The sequence below is a fragment of the Anguilla rostrata genome, chromosome 4 (assembly GCF_018555375.3).
Source record: "Anguilla rostrata isolate EN2019 chromosome 4, ASM1855537v3, whole genome shotgun sequence".
Taxonomy (NCBI): Eukaryota; Metazoa; Chordata; class Actinopteri; order Anguilliformes; family Anguillidae; genus Anguilla; species Anguilla rostrata.
The window spans coordinates 44,713,131-44,719,130 of NC_057936.1; the positions used below are offsets into that span (position 1 = coordinate 44,713,131).

Sequence of the window (6,000 nt, forward strand, 5' to 3'; positions counted from 1 at the left end):
AGTTCTCTTAGACAAGCATTTATAAATAAATAAATAAATAAATAAATACTTTTAATATAGAGTGGTAAAATCAGGGTAATTAAATTAAAATGAAAACAGCAGTAATAAAAAGTAAAGTTACAGATGTTACTATCAGTTAGCAACCTACACTGGACATAACCCAACAAACAGACATGTTGTTAGAAAAAACTCATTGCAAGTCGCTCTGCATCAAAGCATCAGCTAAATGCCTAAAATGTAAAATGTAGTGTAGTGTTGTTAGTGGCCCTCTGGTTACATTTACAGTAATTGTATACATATTATGGAAACTCAAGTTAAAACAATTGATTCACAGATAAAGAAAACATTAACAATTCAAAAAGAAAAGGAGAGCAGTCACAGATAGTTCTATGAGAAAGAAAAAAGTAGAGGGAGAAAGAGAGAGAGTGTTAAAATTTTGAACTGACTTTAGTTTATAAAATTATTTAGGAACTGTAATTCTGAGAAAGACACTGTGACTGTGTGAATGACAGGTCAAAGATGAAGGTGAAGTACATTCCCAGCTAGGCCAAAGCTCACCTTAGTAACTGTAACCATGGTGCTGTTTATACATCAACACAGGGGGCTGAGAGACATTGGCTCAGCCCTGGGCTGCATTATTTTTACTCCAGCCAGGCAGCTGTCAACACTACCACCCATTACAACCACCCCACTCGTCCTTTACTTTCATCCCCCTGCAATCCCCCCTTCCCCCCCCATTACAACATGCACAATAACACCCATCCCAACATCACCCCTCACACACACATACACAAACAAACTTCTAGCTATATCAACGTTTATATCAATAGGTTTAATGTGTTTAATAATATGCAAAATTAATCTTGCATGTTTGGACTTTGAAAATTTATGAAAATTTAATAACAAATAGGCATAGGCTTCGCACAAAAGGATAAATCAGGTGTAAAAAAAGGCTATTTGCATCTGTGCACATTTTGTGTGTGCATAAACCTCTTCTCAGAAAAAGAAGCTTCCATGATCTTGCATTGTTGGTTCTTCATTAAAATGCATTTTTCTACTTGGGCAAATAAACACAATTTCATTGATTCACCATGACTAATAGCCAATGCCAATACCAGAAAATGCACCAATTGGCTTTAGCCTACAATGCAGAATACTGCATTTAACAAAAAGACAATTTGCATATCAGTCATATCTTTAGGCTTATTCAAGTTCATCAGGTTTTGGCAGAGTAAAAACAAACTATTTATAACAGGCAAAAAATAACATAAGGGCTATGATAGACAACCACTAACTTATTTAAGCTGTGTCCTTTTAGTTGTGGTGATACTTCATGGCATGGAAGCAGGCAGCTGCTGACATGAAACTGAATATCTCATAGGTTTTAGAGCATCTTGAGAGTCGCAATAGCAATGCAACCTTCTCCTGCTGGCAGCTTCTCGTTTCTTTTTTTGTTTTTGATCCGAGAGAAATCATTATTTCATGCTGGAGGGTGATTGGGGACGATAACAATGAATGGTTGCTGTGCTTTTGAGACAAAATAAGTGAAGTGTATGTTTGTGATTGTAAGAGCCTAAATATATACATTTATTTATTTTAAGGCAGATGCTATTAGCACCCAGGTGTCAGTAGCCAACAATGCTATTTGCACCCGGGTGGAATAGCCAAAGTGGCTATTTACACCCGGGTGTATATAGCATGGCAGAGACGAGCACCCAGGTGTCCGTAGCCAACAATGCTATTTGCACCCGGGGTGGAATATAGCCAATGTAGCTATTTACACCCAGGTGTATATAGCATGGCAGAGACAAGTACCCAGGTGTCCATAGCCAACAATGCTATTTGCACCCGGGCACACATTAGACACTGTACGTGTATATGTACTGTATGTATATTTTAGAAACAGCATCAGAGTCCTGATCTGCTGCACCACGTAGAGGACAAAGGTGAGGGGGTGTTTCCATGAGGCCGGACCAAGTCTGAGTCTCTGCCACCCAGTAGCGGGCATCAGGGACCGCCACATGGACCCACATTAACTCCGATCCCGAGTCGTAATGTGCTGTGCTTCAGAACCTGGGACTTACAAAGTTGTTAACATAACCTGTGAGTGGCTAGAGCCACAGCTTGTTGGGCTTTGTGGAGCCGGGGGGTGAGGGGGCCGGGTGTAAATAGCTGAATAGCTGCCGTGTGCAAATAGACACTCCGTTATTTTAATCAATGAATTTTATTCTGGCCAGAATAGCTGAAAGGCTTTACATTTCATTTGATAATTTTACTGGCCAAGAACCATCTGGTTGGTAGCTAATGGAAACTCTGACTCTGACACAGAGACACACACCATAACCACACACAAGCAAACCATCAACACCCACCCTTACACATACCTCAACAAACACTCACCCCCCTCCCCCCTCCACGCATGCGCGCACACACACACACACACACACGGATAGCAGCTTCTTTTCACATTCATTTATTCAAAGCCCATGTAAAATAATTCTGGTTAAATAGAGAGCAGTGCATTTCTAACAATGGCATCCTGTGTGAATTCATAGACTGTGTTATCAGATGCCACAGGCGGGCAGGATGGCCATCTCAACCTTTGATACGCAAAACAGTGTGTTCCACTTCCATAAAGCAAGGCAAAGACCATACCAAAATGTGAAGACACACCGCCACAACGGGTGGACTGCTACACAGTTTTAAAAATCAGTTTTATGGTAAGGCCTAAACAAAGATTGTCCTACAATTACTACACCACAACAGGTGAGACAAATTTTGACAAGGCACAGACTCAGTGAGCACATTCTGGCCATGGAGACTGCCTGACACATACGCACCTGGTACAGCCTGGCTACAGAGACACGGCAGACAATCTTGTGAGGAATAGCTGTGCAAGCACCGCAAGTAAAAAATGAAAAAAAGTGTATTTCTCAAGTCAGTGCAATTCTGTGAGTGGGACTATGTGTCAGACCTAGACATTACATTACAGGCATTTGGCAGACACTCTTATCCAGAGCGACGTACAACAAAGTGTATAACCATAACCAGGAACAAGTGTGTCGAAAACCCTAGAGAGAAGTACCGTTCCAAGTGCAGGGAACAACCACATAGTTCAACTTGGACCCTGTAGGTTAAACTGATTAACACTAACACAAACAATCATTATTCTTTAAACAGATGCCTATACTCTAATAGCAACATACCTAACCCTGACCACAATGTAACAACACTACTTACCACTCCACACTGCCACTCTGACCACTGCTCCACACTGCTACTCTGACCACAAGCACCACACTGCTGCCCTGACCACTGCTCCACACTGCTACTCTGGCCACTGCTCAACACTGCTACCCTGGCCACTGCTCTACACTGCTACTCTGACCACTGCACCACACTGCTGCCCTGACCACTGCACCACACTGCTGCTCTGGCCACTACTCCACTCTGCTGCTCTGACCACTACTCCCTACTGATGCCCTGACCACTACTCCACACTACTGCTCTGACCACTGCACCACATTGCTGCTCTAACCCCTACTCCCTACTGATGCTCTGACCACTGCTCCACATTGCTGCTCTAACCCCTACTCCCTACTGATGCTCTGAGCACTGCTCCACACTACTGCTCTGATTGTTGCTGCACACTGAATACTACTGGCACAAGCAAATGTTTGTACACATAGACACAGACACAAACGTGTGCATGCACACACACACTACCATGCACGTGGGAGTCCAGGTTACTGCTGTATCCCATAGTATCTACCCCTGACACCCTTAGGCTTCCGGCTCTGAAGCTTTTATAACATTCAAATGTGATTCCAGTAGCATTTGTAAAAGAAAAGTTTTTAAACAAATGAGAGAACAGACTAACTATTCAGACATGACAACACCTAGAACCCCAAACACACCTACACACACATACAATCACACAATCTCCCTCTCACACACACACACACACACACACACTCGCACACACAAAGTGGCCCATACAGTCTCCAATACCTGTAAGCAGAACACTGGTTTTCACCTGGATGTTGTCAGGCGGTTGCTGTGGCGATGGACCCTAATGTAATCCCTGAACCCCTCCCTGCTTGGTTCAGATCAGCACCGTACCGAGACTGGGACCCTGCACTTTCACACTCTTACTCTGGGACACACGCTCAGTGAAGCTACATGTTGAGGGATTCCTCTCGTATCTGGCATTTGTTCTTCCTAAAAATAGCAGTGCAATACACAGAGAGACCTGCTCTCTCTCTCCATGTCTCAGAACAAACTTCGAGACACACATACACACAGATGCATGAGCATGCATACATACACACACCTATAAAACATGCTCATACACACACACACACACACACACACTCACACACACACAGAATCCATTCAGTGGTATCTAGCCCTGATTCACTTTTAATGTCTCTGTACTCGGCATCATCCCTCACACACCCTGTGTTGTCATATCTCTGCTGTTATGATGCACTTATGATTGCTATCATAAACATGCACATTAAGCAATTAGCTAAATAATCTGTGAACAATATATGTGCCAGTCAAACTCAGCAATGCAAATTAAAACCAACTGAAACTGCAATACAGGGATGAAATGTGCAATCTGACCGCACTTCTCTAACTAACCCCTCCTATGCTCCTAACACTGCAATGAAGTATCCTGACCCTGCCTCCTCACCTGACCCAAACACTTGTTCCTATCTCTTTACCTGGACTGGGCAATTTTCCTGGCCACACCACTCTTTTTGAACCTACATTAATCTTACCACATTTACTGGCCTCCAACACGTTAAATCCCTTGAGTGAATGGAGGAGGTCATTGCCAAGAATCCCAGTCTAATACCCTCTGATTTTATTTCTTGGAGCATCCTCTCTCTCTGCTAGAGCTGTCAACTGAGGAAACTAACTTTCTCAATGAGTGGAAAACTGTAATAACATATCATATGTGTTGTTATAAATAGATTATTTCTAAATGTGCAATGGGAATTTTTTAAATCAAACCCAGAGTACATGACACAAAAGGTTTGTCTATCAAACACAAATCGCAAAAATCTTTCCACTAACCCAGATCAGGCATTTCTTTTGACTTTTGATCACTTGAAAGGGGAGCAGAAAATCTTTTTTAACATAAAAAACAGAGGAATTGCTAAATCAGCACCACCTCCTTCATCCCTCCTGCCCCCGATTGAGGAGCCCTGTTTTCAGATCCTGAGGTCATGATATTGGCACTAACCTTCTGACTGCTTACTAGGCCGCCCTGGGCCACGCCCAGCCTTCTCAGCTTGAGTTCCTCTCTTCTCCTGTGTTGTGAGGTGTGCGGTGTGCGGCTCCTCTCCTTATTAAAGACCTGACCTAATTGCAGCTCTGGTAGGGAGAGCTGGGGGAGCGTGCCTAAGCCTCTCCACCTGATTGGATCTCTACTCTGCACGCCAAGCCGTCCCAGTGGAACCGGATCAGTCTAACTGGGCGGGTCACCCTGAACTGGGGTAAGAAATCCACTAATGTGGTTCAGGGCTGGGAGGTGCTGCACAAAATAACCTGGATATTATATACTGGGATCATATTTATAGCAGTTGAACCTTCATATTAGGAAGTCACAAGTTTCCTTTAAAAATGCGTAGAAAAAAAACATCTAAACACACTGCATTTTTACTTTGATCACACTGAAGTATGTATAAAAATACATTTTCTTCTGGATAATCCCAGCCCTGCCTGTCCTTGCTTGTTTTGTGAAAGAGATATGTTTTCAGATCATTCTGAACTATCTGCTCAGAGAACGGTTCTAACATCAACTAGAACACTAAATTAGCTGCTCAACCTACTTGTAAAACACACTACCGTACAAACCCCTACCTATGAAACACACTAATGTACAAACCCTCACCTGTGAAACACACTACTGTTCAAACCCCCAAATGTGAAACACACTATAGTACAAACCCTCACATGGGGAACACAGCAAACCCCCACCTGTGAAAC

General features: G+C 43.0%; 1 protein-coding gene across 3 annotated transcripts in view; it reads right to left on the reverse strand.

Moving 5' to 3' along the window:
• The window catches only part of smpx (small muscle protein X-linked), a 29,821-nt gene extending 24,456 nt beyond the window's left edge, over positions 1 to 5,365 (reverse strand). The window contains exon 1 of one of the 3 annotated variants that reach the window (XM_064332750.1): positions 5,255 to 5,365. The gene's annotated coding sequence lies outside the window, so the exon portion shown is untranslated. Of the gene's footprint in view, positions 1 to 3,240; positions 3,353 to 4,011; positions 4,176 to 5,254 lie in introns of those variants that run through there. The other 2 variants (XM_064332748.1, XM_064332749.1) reach the window with 2 other exon arrangements.
• Between the last annotated feature and the right edge of the window lie 635 nt (positions 5,366 to 6,000).